This window comes from Bombus terrestris, chromosome 10 (genome assembly GCF_910591885.1).
Source record: "Bombus terrestris chromosome 10, iyBomTerr1.2, whole genome shotgun sequence".
Lineage (NCBI taxonomy): Eukaryota > Metazoa > Arthropoda > Insecta > Hymenoptera > Apidae > Bombus > Bombus terrestris.
In genome coordinates, this window is record NC_063278.1 from 3089600 (window position 1) to 3107079 (window position 17480).

General features: G+C 38.5%; 1 protein-coding gene, 2 long non-coding RNA genes and 1 other non-coding gene across 4 annotated transcripts in view; 3 read left to right on the forward strand and 1 right to left on the reverse strand.

Annotated features, from left to right (window-relative positions):
* Positions 1–17480, forward strand: part of LOC100648253 — a 57419-nt gene that overhangs the window by 5665 nt on the left and 34274 nt on the right. The gene's annotated exons all lie outside the window — the stretch shown is intronic.
* Positions 2040–2111, forward strand: TRNAT-CGU. The gene has a single exon. It is a non-coding gene; the product is annotated as a tRNA-Thr (tRNA).
* Positions 2321–3631, forward strand: LOC125385862. Its single transcript, XR_007225565.1, has 2 exons — positions 2321–3217; positions 3390–3631. It is a non-coding gene; the product is annotated as an uncharacterized LOC125385862 (long non-coding RNA).
* LOC125385861 lies at positions 3509–4434 on the reverse strand. The gene is made up of 2 exons (XR_007225564.1): positions 4013–4434; positions 3509–3594 (listed from the first exon to the last, which is right to left on the reverse strand). It is a non-coding gene; the product is annotated as an uncharacterized LOC125385861 (long non-coding RNA).

Sequence of the window (17480 nt, forward strand, 5' to 3'; positions counted from 1 at the left end):
GTCACTACGTTGCTATTGGTAATTATAATTTTTTTAGTTGACAATAAAATTCATACGTGTACTTTGTAATTGAATATAAAAGGTAAACGTACTTGCCATAGATTCCATCTTTCGTTCAAGGTGCCTAATAAGTGCCTCACGTAGCACAAAATGCTACTCTTCATAGGAGCAAAACCTATATGTCAAATCTACGATTCCAGAACATTATTCCAAACTATCTTCTCACAGACATTAAAAAAGTTTCATCTACCATTCTGTTTACGAAGAACTCCGCAAGGGCAGCGAACGGTTTAACAAAAAAACCCGCACACAATAGACATTTAACTTCTTAAAACTCATGCAAGAAACATTTGTCTACGATCTTTCTCCATCCTCTGTCCTCTGGGTATATCTGAACAAAACTGTTGAAAGCCATTCTTCATTTAATGCCTACATCAATCTCTACATAGCACCGAATTTTTACCGTGAGGCAACGGTATCATTTTTCTCAATTATATAGAGAACTGGGAAAACGCAAAAATTTCCAGGCCAGGCTAGAAAAATCGCGTCCTTTGTCCGCGGTTCATATTATACATTGCGCATTCACTGGATAACATCTGCTTAATCGCACAATGGACCCACGGGTACGTTCCGTTGGGTCCTTTATTATAGCGTCTCAAAGAGTAGGACGAAAAGGGCCTGAAAAGGGTCTCTCCCTCCCGAAATCTTTAAGACGGTTTCAACATCTGCTCTGGCAGCTTATACGTGTATATATACGTATAGAGAGAAAAAGGAGTTTGCACGTGTCCTTTCAGGAAGGGATCTCGGTGGCGTTCATTGTGATCGACGCGCAAAACGGGAAGCGACAATTGACATCTGTCTTGCGTTATGCAGGATTTCTGGGTCGAACTATTTTTGAAACGGCGTATGACAGGGTTGCCTTGCGTGCATGCTCGCCCTGGCATAAACATGTTTCCTGCCGATTCAGGCTACGCTAAATAGAAATAGATAATGTATTCGGTCCGTTCTCCACGAGACGCGTATTATTGGATCGTGCGTGAGTCTCGAAATAACGCTTTTTTCTATTTCGAAAAACTTTCCGACGCCGGAAATATCGGCAGCGCGAAGCGTATGGAGTTGCATCCATTGTTTCTAATTTTAAGCTTGTTTTTCGTGAATGAAACGAAGGGAAAACCGAGAGAAGCGAATGAACGTTAGGTTGCAACGTACGTACGTACTCTGACTCAAAAGTTCGAAGCGTGTTAGGATTTCAATTGCGTTACGAAAAGTATCCTAAATACGCAGTATATTAAAAACAACAAAATAAAACGAATGTAATATACTGTACAGTAACGAGACACGAAACAGTTATCAGTCGCTGAACGGTCGGGTGTTAACAAATAGAAACTCGAGCAGCTCGAGCGTAATCAAAACGAACGTAACTTCACTGATTCCATTATCACGAAGCGCAATATGCAGGTTATTTTTGTTCAGGAGGCACGTTAATCTCGCAGAAGCGGTGCCGATGACTTTTAATCGCGTGCTTCATAGCCGCCAAACTGCGTTTGTTATTTCTGAAGCGTGCACTCGCGCGATTTCGGTAATTAATGTGTACTTAGGTTGATATTGCTATGATGTGCAATTACTCGTTACGTAAATTGTTATATCATTCTAGCGATATTTAAATTCTTGTGTAACATACTCGTAATATCGCTCATAACACACATTTATACATCATTGTATTTATTACGGCATTTACGAACTAATTAATTAATTTCTGGTATATTAATCTTTATATAATTTAATATATAAATTACCTTCTTTTTTTGTAACATACATATATCATAATGCTTAATATACAATATAAATGATGGAGACCAGTCTCTTGAGCTGAGACAAGTAGTTACAAATGATATAAATTTGATAATTTATAATGTAAAAATGTTTTTATTTCCTTTCTCTTTTGTATTTATAGCTTTATTATTATAATATAAATTATAATATTATCATAGAGAAAATCAACTATTGATAAATTTCATGGGAAGAGTGAAAAAGAGCGAGCCTCTTTAGCTCAGTGGCAGAGCACTGGTCTCGTAAACCAGGGGTCGTGAGTTCAAACCTCACAGGAGGCAAATTTTTTTACATTCGATTTATTACATTCGATTCCTATTTTAATTGTAAAGAAATCATTAAACGTTGTCAAGATTTTATAGCTTTAATAAAAATTAGCTTGAATTCGTTTATATCGAGCTTTTATAGTACAAACTATGGATCAAATGTAATTTCAAACACTTCTTATAATGAGTATATATGCAATCACTTGTTTTTATTCAAAGTAAATTCTGTGTCAAAGAAGAAATAGCTAAAAATTGTAACAATTAAACCCTAATATTTGAACTAATAAGAGAAGCTGGACAGGATAACAATTTAGTGAACCTCTATTATCAAAACTACTCGATTATACGAACTGCCTTGTTCACCGATCTATCCGGATGAACTAGACTCTCTTGTATGAAATAATTAACACGTAAAAACGAAAATTAAGTGAACTATCCTAATACATTTTATTCTTAACTGAAAGTGGTGCTTAACTGAGGCTCATGCCAAACATCACCTATCGAATCGAAAGGCAAATTAATGTAAATGTAAGGAGAGATTCGTTGGATCATCGTCAATTATTATAAGAAATCGGCCTGGAAACGACGATTCAGAATTCAGCTTGCGTGTTGGAGGCTGCGAATGCGTCCCACGTAGAAGCTGCGCATTCTCGATATTCAAGAGTCACACCGACCAGAAGAGACGGTACTGTTTCCGTAAAATGTCTGTAAAGCGGAGAACCAGAGGTCGCTCGCGTATAATACCGAGCGAGATACTCCTGGACTCCTGGCTGTTTCAGAGAGGGGTTAGGGATCGTGACGTGCCATGGATGGGAGGCGTTTTTCCCCTCGTTTTCATGAGGAATACCGCCGAGTCGCGAGGCGAACGAACGGAATCTTAATTCTCGGCGTTAGACGCTCGATCGGCAAGGATCTGGTTCCTTAATGAAATCCCGGTCGGGCTCGAAAAAGCGTAAAAAACTGTGATATTACGTCGAGCAGACTTTCAACCACGGCCACGATCCTCGTCTTCTTACATCATCGCTTTCGTTTTCTACTCGCATTGGGTAGAATCGTAAAGTGATTTAAATGATGTTCTCCCAAGAACTCGACTCCAAGAAGTTTACGTCTAGTCAGATTAGGTATATATTATAATTTTCAATATTCAATATAAATAATACGAAGGTCAATAGTTATAAATGATTAGTTTGGTAATTTATGATACAAAAATGTTCATTTATTAGTATTTCTTTTTATTAATCTCTATTTTCTGTCATGTATTTAATCATCTATAACAAATATATTATTTGTTAGTTTATATGTACGAAAGAGACAACGAATATGTTACAAATTCAGGAATATTCTCTAATCCCAGTATCGGCTGATAAGTTGTTACGGCACTGGCGCATTCAAACCGGTTTTACTCGATCACGAGACTTTAGGCGATCGTTTGCGACGTGGGCGAGGTAATGGTCCGTTCAGTTGAAAATCGAAATCCCTCTGCGATAGATTCGCGTACCTATAAAATGAAAAATAAAATCTTCCAACTAATGTTACTGAAGTTTCGTGATTTTTCTAATTGTACATACTTTCCAAAATCGTTACAGATAAAAAGAGACAGAGAGAGAGAGAGAGAGAGAGAGAGAATAAAACTACCTATCTTAAGAATTTTAAAAATATTAAGAGAAGATTCTTCATCGTATACATCCAAATGATGAACATATTCAAACAAACGATGAGCCCAGCGGCGGCTAACGGAAGCGGATGGCAGACGGAACGAAACGTCACGGACGATAGCAAAAAAATTACAAAATTACTTTATCCCGAATTCGTGAGGGCTCCTTAATTTTTCACTAACTTCCGCCGCGACGGAAAAAGTTGAAATTATGCCGACTACGTAGGGGTACATAGGCACGTTTAAGCGGATAGATACATACATATATATACACAAGTATATACGGTGGCGCGTCGAAGCGTGAGGGGCATACGATTCGCTTGCTCGCTGGCTCGTTGGTTCGCGGACGAGCGGTTACTCGCGTTGCGGGTATTCGCCGCGCATTCCCGCCGCTAGTATTCTAGTATTCTGTGCCGTGCTCGGGGCACCCTCGGAACTACGGGCCTACGTGACCGGCATTGCCAGCAACGCTCTTTCGAGAAAGGCGCCTTCCAATCCACGAATTGCAAAATATTCCACAATTACGGAACTCGCCGCGCGACGTACGTGGCGTTCCTTCGCTACGCGACCAATCGACATCGATCTCATCGACTGTTTCTTCCAGGGGTGAATAAAACGTGTGCCTTAACCCCTTAAGATACGATTCCTTTTCGATCTAACCGCTCAAAAATGCATAATTTTCATTTAAACGAAATTGTTTCTTGACTTATATATCTTTTCAGTCAATTAAAATAATATATAATATAACCTAACAAATACGTGATGAATTTCAACTAAATATCCTCGGTTTTATTCCGTTGAGCTTATGAAACAACCTGCTCGTCCACTGATCTCGAAAAATGGAATATCCAAGCGGTACCATCTAAGTTTCGAAAAGATGCTCGCTGTCTGATGGCCCAGATTTGTAAGTTATATTCAAGAGGGAAATTAAGCAAGTCTTACTCCAGTGAATCGAATCCCGTTACCGCGTATAATTCCGTAACGGTTCAGAACTGAACGGGTAATTGCAAGTGAATAACGCCAGAGGCGTTCGCTCGAGCGTGCGCATCCGAAAGCATTCTGAAAATATCGGGAAATGAACACGATGAAGAAAACATAAGTAATGCCGCATTCGCACTAAAGGTGCGCTTAAAACAAACGAGTAGGAACATGGAGCAAGAACACGTCGTTCGTGCTCGTTTAGTATAAACGGCAGGTAAATGGCGTAATCTGTTAAGTACAAGTACATAATTGTGCACTTAGTGCAATCCAATCATAAGATTGATATCCTTATTATCAACGCTGCGACAGAAAAACACTTTTCTACGCTTAATTTCCTACTCTTTACCACAAGTGGAATGAAAATGTTCTGCTAAATTGAGACTGAAACGAGAAATATATCTGCATCGATCAAGTTCCATATTTATCTCTAATAAATAGCTGACACTTCATCAAATCTATATACAATTCAGAAAGTGTTTAAAATTACATATCGCAATCATTCTGAGATCTCATTACAGATACGCTTAAGATGTTTCCCTGCAAGTAATTTTCACCCACTTCCAATTATTACTTTTTTATTTATATTAATCGATATTGTTGTAAGAACTGTTGTTTTTATCAATATCTACTGTATATAGTTGCCTGAGATAAGATCAGATGCGAGAATTAAATTAAAGGAACACGCTTCGTTTGTAGTATGTTTCATATAATTCCAATATTTTGGAAGTGTCCAAATACTCATGCATTCTAATGTACCTGCGATGTACTTGAATCCAACACTAGCGACGACGTACCTACACGTGTATCGGTTTATCATCGCACGACCGAGCTAGACGAGATCGAGGCTACGTCACGTGTTCGCACACAACGAAGCAAGACGAGGTAGCACCTAAATAAGTAACTATACATACATATACTTTACGGCTTTCTTTCTATCGGAACGGTCGCTCATGCGCGCTCAGTGCATGGTATATATCGCAATACGCGGCGATAAACCGCTTATCTCGCCGGCTACGACGACACAACGTTGGTCCATAATACGAGGGGTGTGACGGGGTACATATCGGTATCGACATGCGAGGGCAACGTGACTCTCTAGCAGCGATCGATACAAAAGTTTCGTTTACAGTTTACGTGTTGCACGCTGCGTCACTTTCCGCTTTTTCTTCGTCGATTCGTAATCGCGTCGCAGTTGCGCCCCGTTCACACCTGCGCGATCTTTGCACGCGCTTCTCACTGGGCGCGTGCATCGACACACGTGTATGCATCGACGTTTTATGGTATATTTAACACTGCCCTGTCTCCAGAGGTCTGTGCGACCCAAAATAAAAATTATATCGCGATAGATTTAAATTTTCTGCGCGCATCGACTTTATGGTATATTTAACCTCGTTCTGTTCTCCTCGTGTTTTTAATCCTGCTACGTTCTTTTGGTCATTCTCAACCTAATTACATTTTTTTAACCTTAAAAAGTATCTTCACGCGGTTTCAACAAAACATAGAAAAGGTCAGTGGTACGTACGATATTTTGTTTTAATTTTATGTTGAACATCTTGAAAGATAAGATGGCAGTGAGATTGATTGTTGTTTGATAGTGTCAGCGTTAAAGTGGCGATTGGCAACGAAAGGATTAAATTTTTGTTTGTAGTCTCGTTTACTTACGTATCGGTTTAAGATGGTAGACTCTTTGTATAATTTGTATAATAGAATTAAATGAGAAGTTTTGCGATAGTAGGAGCTTTGAATATTAGTCGAGTGCTCAAGTACTCTAGTAATATTCTTGTTTATTTTTATTTTTTCATACGAATAAACATAGCAGGTAAGAAATTCTAGCGTTGATAATTGTATCTAGCTGAAAGCAACACGGGCGTGATACAGAAAATAATAATTCGTACGACCTTGTGTTTCATCACTGTCAAATTAATTTTCAATGAGTTGTGATACAACTTTGTCACAACTAAATGTAATTTTACGTTTATTTATGTTTCATCGGATTACTAGTAATTTGCTAATTCCTATAAATTTATCGCTATCGCTTGGATTTATTTACTATTTTCTTGTTTGTTTTTTTTTTTTTTTTTTTTTTTTGGTACTATGTTAAAAGCTATTTTTGGGATCCAAATCATTGTCAGTGAGTTTGTTAAAGAATAAAATTTAAATTTTGGGACAAAATTAAAACGAGTCTCACTTCTAAATACTAAATACATAAATCTAGATTTCCAAACGTTTTACGAATACATTTACCTTCATACTAGTCCAAAGTACATTTTATACTCACGTTACACGTATCAACAACTAACAAGAAAGATTTCAAATCCATTTTAAATCCATTTTGTGGCTTTGCGGTGAAAATATAATCGTAAAAATACGCGACCACTGGAATTTTATTCCAACTACGTAGAGGAGATTCATAGCAGCAAAAATGAGCGGAGTTTGTTAACAATCGAACATTTGCAGTTGAACAACCTCTATAGCCTCCGATTCCATATTCTGACGTACAGTAATCGGTATCTATATCGGCTATACATAAACGTACAACCCACAACGAGTCAATAAACGTATATCATTGACACAAACATAAATCATAGATAAGCTTTGGAAATTTCCTACGACTAGAAATATAATTCTTTGCTACATGTTAGCTATCAACGTAAAGAAAGAACGGATACATAGTATCAGATATAGGCGTAACGATGACAAATTAGTAAATCGTACTACTTCGTTCATCACGTCGATCTTTCGTTTCTTCTTTTTGATTATTCTTACTCAAAAAACCGATAAATATTTCAAATAGATAAAATCCGTGCGTTCTCTTTTTCTTTTTTTTTTGTCGTCTTCATTAGATGCAAATTTGCAACCAAAAGGAAATGTACATTGTCATTTAAAAATTCACGACCCTTCGTTTCAAACGTATATACAGTAACGTATAAAAGTTTCTGGCCTGGCAGATTTTTCGCCTTACGCTTCGAAATTTTGATACGTTAACCGAATCGTGTTTTAATCAGGAAACCGTGTAAACTATAAATTGAAACGAAAAACCCTAATATCGAATAACTTAATTTAAATCAATTTCAAATTGCTATGCTCGCGTATGATTCGACAAGTTGAAGTCCGCGATCGAATCTCATAGTGTAAAATTGATGGTGTAAAATTGATCGCGTAAAACAAGAGAAAAGTTAAATTACCATCGTTTCTCAAACTCGACCGCGAAGCTTTCGACCGTCGGTGTACACGCTTCCGGACGCAGATTACGATGAACGATGGTTCGAGAGTCTCGAGGTGACATAAATATTTATCTGACAGAGGAAAAGTTGCATTTTCGCGCGACACTGGCGACCACTCATTGGCCTGTGTCACCCTTGTGATAAACTACCGTACTGCCATTGTGTCAGGACGATACACGCGAAATGGCACTGTCGCGTGTGTGTACGAATAACTTTTCTCCTTGTAATAACAGCTGTTAAAGCCGGCGTACTGCTGAAACGGAGAAACCATCGCGTCACGATTATTTTCCCTTTCGAGCGAAACGAGTTTCGCGCGCATTTCGCCGAGGGAGGTATCACAACTTGAGCTTTTTATTCGCAAAAACAGTGCTAAAGCAACTTACGAAAGAATTCCAACGTTTACTACGGAAAATTTGTATAAACATACGACGTGTGTTATGAATGAATTCACGCGTGAATTCGATAAGGTTCAATAATACAAACACAATAACGTATTTTGTACGAGTAACTAAAATATAAATATTATAAATCGTACTTACGAAAAACTATGGTTTTGTAACTTTACGTAAGATCAGATAAATATACGAGAAATTTAAAGTCGAATTTTAAGAAACACGATATCGAAAATTTCACAACATTTTCTTTATCGAAAGATTCGGAAAGAAAGAAAAAATCCCAAGCTTTGTAACTTTCCTTGCCTCGATGTTTTTAACTGATCTGTGTCAGAATATCATCAAAGGCAATTTCTTTTTTCTTTCGCTTCTTCATTATAATCGTCGATCGTCGTATCTCGTTAGAACGCTGACGAAATTTGAACAAAAATCCCTATAAATGCACGTAATATGTTGGAACAAAAACTCCGTGCCAAGTGTTGGAATAGTTTCGTGAAACGCTGCAATTATCGTATAATCGACAACAACGTATATAATAATTTCTTACATAGCAACGATTACACATCATGGTGTTTTACGTGTTTCTTTGTTCATATATATAAATATACGGATAGTTGAAAAATGAATACAAAAGACTGATAATTTTAGGGAAGGCTATCGGTGTACGTCGTCTGACAACAAAGATACTTGTTCGACCGCTTCGCGGAGAGACGCGTTCACATTATAACGCGCCAACAGTCGTAAATTCTCGTTACAATACGATGATCGACGCCACGAACTAGCCGATTCTCTATTTCGGTTAAGATAATAGGAGTGCTTGAACAATTATAACACTGAGTTAGCAGATTAAATATTCTCTTTCCAACAGCTTTGAAGAATGTAAATGGTGCGTGTAGAAGTGTTTTCAGCGAAGAGTTTAGAACAAGTTAAGATATATATTCTGTGACGGCCATATTTATACGAAACTAGTGATGGTTGCTGTCGGCCCCCCACCAACAGTCGCTCATGGGTAGAGGTGGCCGCCGAATATTGTACATGGGAAAAAGCTGCTTTTCGCATGTTTTGCCTTAATGGGTAATAACCCTAAAGAACGTTTCGACGTGAAAGATGTTTGTAGCAATTAAGGGTCTTGACAGAAGGGTAAAAGTTATATTTTTTTATGGTTCCTTAAGGTTATTAAGGGTCCGAGTTAATATATTTGTATAGATGTTACGAGGATGGACTATAGTTTATGGTAAGGTCAAGGGACGTAACAACACTCGTGAAGAAAAAAAAAAGGTAAAGTAAACTCGCGAAAAAAGTATTTTTTTTCACTCGAGTTTTACACTTCGAGTTTTCACTCGATTTTGCAAAATTTGCGCAAGTGGCATTGGAGGAATAGCTGGCAGCAATTGATGATCGAAGGCAGCTGTGATTTGAAACGATAAAATCTTGTTTGCTGTAATCTCTTCCTCCTTTTTCCATCGGCACGTCTAATCGAACGTTCTCGCAGCTGTTACTTTTGACCGTTATCGTTTCGTGTGTGCGTGTGTGCATGTTTATTATCGCCGAAATTTTTCAATCGATCGATATTTTTGGTGGACACGAAACCAGGTTCATTTAACGATTATAAGTGGTTTTCAACGGTAATGTTAAACGAATATTTTATCTCTCGATACATTTATAGGGGAATTATGGATGAAATGTCGTCAACTTGGAAAAAATCGATAGCTAAACTTTCAACTTTTTTTTGAACTTTTAACATTATAGTAGAAGAAGAAGATTTTTCATAAATAGCGGAGTTTTTAAATCGTCTATAATGTTTATAAACTTAACATCTCACCTTTGTAATACTTATTATCGTAATAGGAATTAAATAGTTAATTTATTAATTATTACGAATCTTAATTGTATTTCTCTTTCTTTTGTATTATGTTTCTTTATTAACTTAATATTCGGGGAAATATAGAACATTGAAGAAGATATCGTAATATCGTTTATATAAATTCGTTATAAACATTATCGTCGTAATTTTAAAATATCTCTTCATAAAAATAAGTTTCCTTAACTTAATAATAAAGAATAACAGTCTATTAATAAAGGATCTTGGTATAGTATAAAAGAATATCATTGTTTGTGTGGATTGTTTGAAAATTCATTATAAGTGATTGATTTTGTTCCTGAAATCAAATGAAATAAAATTAAAAAATAACGACGCCAATTCGTAGTTAGGTCTTTTTTTAAATATTAAGGTATTGAGATTATTTTTATCTTCTATTAATAAAACTGCCCTTCTTTTATTGCAGATGTTGTACATGAACTACGTAACACGGTCTTGAAATAATTTTCATTAAAAATACATTCTTTGAACAATTTCTTCTTCTTTTTCCCTGTATTTACAACCTTACCTTTTTAAATTTACAACCTTTTCTTTTACACATTACAAACGAGTTTCTTTATTCTCACTTTATGTAACAGTTTGTTTTTCCAAATCAAGGCATCTTCTAATAAAATGAGAACGCAATTGCGTCGAGAAAGCATCGAGGTTCATAATAGAATTAAATACAAACAAGTACACAAGGGGTGATAAAAATACCTGTTAACTAAAATTATTCAGGCAAGACCACAAATTACTATATTTGCTCCTTTAGGAAAATTATTTCAAACATTTGATCATATTCAAGGCTGTTTTGCGTGACGTATTTTCTAAAATCGATAAATCTGTCTAGAAATGTAAAATAAGAGTTTTCGCATAATGGGGAAGATAACAGCAGGGTTCCGTTTGAAGGATACAAAATGAATTTTTGATTTATCTGAAAAGATTTCAATTTGGAAGAATTCCATTGATATCTTGTAACCTATTTTTGAAGCAGTACACGCAATTAACAGGATGAAATTACATTCTCGGTGTTATATTAAACAGCGTAACTGTAACATATTTTTATTTCATAACATAAAACAGAAATCATAAAGCAATTCAAACGAAGAATATTTCATCGTATCGTTATTTCTTATTTTTATTCCACATAAAGTTTGTCTAAGCTTTATGCAACAGTGAATATGTCAAATTCCAATCGATATTAAAAGCCAGATTATGTGTTATGTTATTTGGAATAGTTAAATTGTTTGAAAATGATCTGCGCATAATTATCTTGATACAAAATAAAATTAAATTAAGCGTCAATTACTTTTCAAGTAAAAAATCTTTTTACCTGCATTCGATAGAAAACTTGCTCGAGACCGATATATGTTAAGTATTTGCGGTTTATCAATATCATCGTCGATCTCGAATATTGATCGACGATATTTGTAGTCGCTGGAAATCCGGTGACGTCTGCCGTAAAAAAGAAGCGTTTAATAAAATTACCATAAAACGTTAGGTTAATAAGTATGTATATCTACACACGAGGCCCGGCTCGTACCAAGTGAGAAATGACGACGTAGAAAGAATGCATAATCGCATCACGTTTTCGCTATTCCACTCTTACACGTGACTGCACATAGTTTCTTGTCCGCGCGACTGCGTACACCAAAGATGCATACTACGTGTGCACTGCACACGACACGTGTCTATGGAAAAAAGAAGAAAGAAAAAGAAGGAAGAAAGAAGAAAAGATCCGCTCGCTATACCCCTTCGCTTGACGAGAATGCCTCGAAGGACGTTCGAATCTCACTGTTTACCGCCGACAGATGTGAAACAGCGTTTCCTGTTTTACTACCCATTAAAACGTTTTGGAAGATCGGTGTATTTCATTGAATTTCACGTTCGAACTAAGAAAGGGACGCTGTTCGATCGATGATGAAGTATACGAAAATTCTACACGATTACAAATTTTTTTACTGACGCTATGTGTAGTTTAAATGTAAGATCGTTAACTTACTTTTCGGGGCGACTGTACCACCCATAGAATCATGGAAATCATGACACTATTAAAAATAACCTAGTATCTACTTTAAATAATTTATACAAAAGGTAAATAACATAATATAATAATACATGCAAAATTAAATATTCGTATTTTATTGCATAAAAACTATTTACTATGATCGTCTAACTTGGCAAGTTGTCAGTATTAAAACTTTCGCATTACTCGATTTTTCATCATTCGTTACGTAAGTAAAAAATCACACAAATTAATAGTCTTGAAACCGAAAGAAATTTTCATAAATATACCCTATCATTTAAAGAATTAACAATACGGTTCTTCGCATTACATATCATCCTTGGCATTTATCGTCATTTAAATTTTAAAGAGCCGAGGAAAAACATGTTATGGTTTCAAGGTACCATTTATAGAATAACATCAGTCACAGAGGCAACCTGCAAAATCGCGACGTTGCTCTAACGACGGGCGTTAGTTCTAGCTGGTAACCCACATTTATGAGATAGACCGCTTTTATAACGCTTTCTCGAGTAGAGACACCCATCTGCTCGGGCACCTGACTCGATTCACCTGCCACAGGTATGCACGTAGGTACTCTCCGCCTGACGTCGTCAGGTGTTTCTTCTTCGAGCGGCTTTAACAGCGCGCCGTGTATCGAAACAAAGAGAAGAGGGTGCAAACCGAACTAACGTTCTCTTCGTTTTCTTTTTTCTTTTTCTCGTTTCGACGGCTATCTGATGAAGATCCAGCCGCGGATAATCGGTCCGTTGACTATTGAAATTTCGCGTCGGGGCCGCTTCCTCGGCCCGCTAATAAGAAAATGATCGAGTTCCATGGCGAATCGTTCTTTGTACAGCTGTGCATTGCACGCCCCACGTTCGACGCCTGTGGAAGTTACACGTGGTATACGTCCGGGGATATGGTGTTTTCGAAACAGTCAAAGTGTGATTGATGGGGCGGTTGTAAAGGTACATTGTATTATGTTTATATTCGGTTGGTCGATTAAAATTGGCTGTACGACGTAGGAAGAATGCAGTCTTTTTTAACCTCAATTGGTAACGTTAGGTCGTAGTCGTAGGTCGTACGTGATTAACGAGAGTTAGGTTAAGTTACTTCGTTTTAGAATACGTACTATTTCTGTTTAATTTGCGTTTTTATTTATTTATTTATTTATTTTTTAATTTTATTTTCTTATTATTCTACATAAATTTATATATATGCAATAAAATTTAATTTTTAATTTCTTTTGAACTACATGTACGATATGCGAGCAAACAATTGCAACAACTTAATAAAATAAAGACATCAACGCGAAGAACGTTTCAAAATATAAAGCATTTCATGAACATCCTGGCATTCGGCCTGCTGCTAACTCATTCCTTTCCGCAAGAAGTATGAGTATGACCGTGTCATTGTGGAACGCTTTCTCACGAGTCCTGACAAAAGAACACGTAAACGCATACACAACGTTCCATCCAAGTTCACAAGCCGACAAGTACATTTTCTCTTCGGAGGATACGCGAGGCTGCACAACGTGTATTACACGGAAATTAAGAATATTCATTTTTCACACGTCGACTTTTTTCTTCGTACGTACGTTAATCAACGTACCGGCGTAGAAGATGGAATCGCAATACGTCTCGCATTGTCGAGAAAACAAAATGCGGCCTGTATTGGCCGTACACCCTTTTTCCGTCGTGGCGAGATTTATATGGTTTTGTCGTGCAACGATAAACTCGTCTAATCTTGTGCAACCATAAAGTAATAGCCACCTGTAACAGTATCAACCAGGAGAGAGGAGTTAAAGGGTTAAGGATTAGAAGCAGAGACGCAGAAGCAAAACGATGTACGAGTACATATATTCGTGCGCTAAAGCATTTAGCCAAGAGATCGCGTGTAATACTTGCGACACACGCGAGTGCAGCATAGGACACGCGACATCGCGTTCCGGTCGTTTCATTTCGCTTCGTTCCGTTTCGTTCTGTTCCGTTCGCCCCACCTCGCGGCGTGCGTGTGCACCGATGTCACGCCATCACGCCATTAACCGTCCGGTGCAATATGCGCTCAGACTCAGACCATCGTCTCCTTCGTGGCATTGCCCCGCCATGCCATCGCCTTTGCGATAGCTATTACATACCCTGGTCGAAAGGAACAGACTGAGTTACGAGGCCAATGTGAACCAAGAATGCACAGAAATCAACCCAATCTTTTCCATGGCTTTGTCGCCAATCGCGCTTAAATTTCGATGAAACACGAGGGTTACAATATAAAAAATAATGGAAATATTTCTCAGTTGAGTTGTCAATGGATGAATTCCTATCGCTCTATAAATGGTGCTGTAAATTTCATGGTAAAGGGAAACCGTGTGTATACATCTACGTATATAACAGGTGTGTGACCTGGCTGATCTAACCTATCCTAAAAACGAAACCGCGAGCCGTGTGGCATTAACGCGCACTGCGCGTAGCCAGAATACGATGTGATATTGACCGAGGCAGCAACTGTAGCGTGGCGAAGCACACTGCACGTCGAATCGCGTAGCACGAGCAAGAGACAGAGAGAAAGAAAAAGATAGAAACTATAGCATAAAGTAGCACGTCCCGCTGGATGACCGCGAGAATCGCCCGCCAAGCTGAAGTTTGTACACATGCGAGGTGTGTGTGCATCAGTGACGAAAGAGAACGAGAGAAAAGCGCGTAAAATGCAGGACCAAGCTGCTACATAGTAGGGTTAACTCGGTCCGGTTCCGTGGTTCGAGCATGGTATTGAAAATGGGTGGAAGCGAGAATGAAACGCGAGAAAGAAAAGCGAGAAGGAGCGAGTGAGGGAGGGCGGAACGGCTCGGAGGAGAGATAGGATTTGCACGGAAAGGAAGAAAACTGGGGGAAGAAAGAAAGAGACAGTCGGAGGCCAGGGGGATGAGAAGGAGTTTGCACGCGGCGCGGAACCGGTTCTGCTTCGTCAAGAGGTTAGGTAGACGAAGATAGGGGGGTAAAGGGAGAAAGCAGCTAACCAACGACTACATACGACGATGTCACCGCGTGTGTATTCTGCATGCAGCCCGCTGCATACAGCTAACAGCAAATCCATCGACGCTGCGGCTCTCTGGTGCGCGCGCGCGCCAGAGTTCGCTCGTTTTGTATCCCCACGTAACTACTCCCCCCTGGTCCCCTTCCCACGGTCGGTTACTCCTGTGCAACTTGCAGCATGACGTCACGCTCGTGTACGAGAAAACGAGATGAGCAACGCTGCGTAGGAAGCCTCGACGAAGGCGTACGAGAGACGAGCGGAGAGATGCTGCGCAGTCGGAACAGCAAGGTGCCTGACACAAGGCAATTTTTCCCCTCGCTCTCCTCCCTCTCCTTACCCCTTCCCCGCCACCTTTTTCGTCGCGTCCTCAACACGTTTACTCCCACTTCTCTCCTCCCTCTTTGTTCGGCTTTCTGGGTTATTTCTCTCATTCCCTCTGCCTGTTTACAAACACGCGTAAACTCGGCCGAATACATGACATCATCGCGCAATCTCGTGATGCCGACGAAAGGACGACGCGACGATGGAAAGACGACAACTGGTCTCCCCGTTTCCCTTGGCGGCTCTTGCTTGCTGCTGCTGCCGCTGGCTGATCGATCTAAAAGCGACCCGCTGCTACTTTCATTTTCTCACGTTTCGCGTGTCTTCGACTCGAATCGATACCATGCTAGTTAGTCTAGCTTATCGCTTTGAAAAGTAAAATTCTGGCACATAAACCAAAGGTAAAATACATAATGTAACGATAGGAATAGCAAAGCGTAAATATTCGACATTAGTCAATATCACGTTCGTAGCAAATGGATCGGATGAATAATAAAATATTCGCGAGAGAATTGAATAAACCACCGCGTGTTGTGTCACGAGGAATAGTGTAACGCATAACGTAATGTAGAGTAACACCATTATCATCCTGCTCATCTCTACAGTTTGGTCTCGTGTCACGTACCGTCCGTGACTAGTAACAAGTAGACGAGCTATCGTGACGTCATCGTTATCAGTAGGGTACTGAATTAGGTCGTATATCGCGCGCATATCCTCTTCCCTTGGTCCATTTCGAACGGTAAACACAGCACAGGGGGTTGATTTAAAGGATCGCTCGTATTTCTGACGATTCTTTGTCACGCGAACTTGGATCCGTTGATAAAAAAAAGATATCGAACGTATGTTTTTCATATTGTATTGTCTTTTGTTTAGAAATTTACATTTCGAATGTAACATAAGGAAATTGTACTGATATAAAAATTTTCAAATCTTTGAAAAGTATATAATCGTAGTTCTATAAAAGTTAAATACATTCATTTTCTTATTGTTTCTTGAAGACATACTGCACCAAGGATACTAATTTGTAAAAATAGCAAAGAAACATAATACACATTTAAACAAAATAATAATAATAATTAAACGACACTTGTACATTTTATAGATATATTATATACTATCCAAACTAAATCTCAAGAAATTGGCATGGCATTAGCCATATCAACTTAATTTCATACATTGTACTAATTTATAGAACGTTTCTTTCAACTATTTATTTCGAAATGAAATGACTACAAAGTTATAATAGTCAGAGCGAGTAAACAACATGTACATATCACGATATTGTACGCGACGTTTAACCGTTTGAACTACCAATGAGGTCAAGGACACGGGCGAAGTCGATCTATGATATAACATTATCTCCCGAATGCGTCTAATACATACTATAAAGAGCAAGCCTGTAAGTGCATTCACAAAAATTCCAACATTTCACCTGAAAAGGTACATGAACCTCGACAGAAATAACCTAACGCAACCTCGGGTCAATATCGCAACGGACCCTTGAAGAACAGAGTGTTTTTAAGGTGGATAGTAGCGAGTGTGGCGCTGTTCAGGCAAAAGGTTAGTAGAGAAGCGCCGGATTGATTTTCTCTGGCCAGCGTACACTGTGACGTGACAGAATGATATTATCCACTCTGAGCAACGTGCTGCTCTTTACGATCGAACCCGCACTAAAGGTACTCCTTCCATTATGATACTACGACGAAAGTTTCCCCTTGATCTAGCGTACGTTTCTCGAATCGGTCGAACGGATTGAGAAACATGGAAAATTCATACGCTCGAGTATTATACGTAAAAGCTTTTATTATCGACGTCAAACGTTTAAGAAACAAGTAAGAACTTTATTCGAATCTACGTAGAGGCGAAAGAGGCTTTGAATTTCCGGCACATGGAGCGGCTTGACAACGTCGCATGATCTT